Source organism: Colobus angolensis, unplaced genomic scaffold (assembly GCF_000951035.1).
Source record: "Colobus angolensis palliatus isolate OR3802 unplaced genomic scaffold, Cang.pa_1.0 Scaffold533, whole genome shotgun sequence".
NCBI lineage: Eukaryota > Metazoa > Chordata > Mammalia > Primates > Cercopithecidae > Colobus > Colobus angolensis.
Window position 1 is genome coordinate 134,791 of NW_012118855.1, and position 600 is coordinate 135,390.

The following is a 600-nucleotide window of genomic DNA, read 5'->3' on the forward strand; positions in this document are numbered from 1 at the left end:
TTTTTTTTTTTTTTTTAAGAGATGTGATCTTCTCACCTCAGCTTTCCAAGTAGTTGGGACTACAGGTGCACGCCACAGTTCCTGGCTTGCCATCTTTTGTTCAGATAGATTTTATGTATAGAGTACATGGAGTTCATAACCCACCTAATGTCTTTAACTGTTAGAGAACCAGCACTATGTGATCTTTTTAATGGAAACTTATACCTGTGACTTTTAATGGCTTTACTGTGATACTTAACACTTAGCCTTTTTTTTCCTTTTTTTTTTTTTTTTTAAAGATAGAGTCTTACTCTGTCTCCCAGGCTGGAGTACAGTGGCATGATCTCGGTTCATTGCAACCTCTGCCTCCCAGGTTCAAGTGATTCTCTTGCCTCAGCTTCCTGAGTAGCTACAGGCACACACTACCACATCTGGCCAGTTTTTGTACTTTTAGTAGAGATGGGGTTTCACCATGTTGGCCAGGCTGGTCTCAAACTCCTGACCTCAGGTGATCCGCTCACCTCGACCTCTCAAAGCGCTGGAATTACAAGTGTGAGCCACCAGGCCTGGCCAATAATTAACGCTTCACTGTGAACTTCTTTTGGCTTCAGTTTATTAAAA

At 41.8% G+C, this 600-nt stretch overlaps 1 protein-coding gene across 3 annotated transcripts in view; it reads left to right on the plus strand.

Annotated features, from left to right (window-relative positions):
* MGA (MGA, MAX dimerization protein) overlaps nt 1-600 on the plus strand; it is a 120,043-nt gene that overhangs the window by 52,110 nt on the left and 67,333 nt on the right. The window lies entirely within an intron of this gene.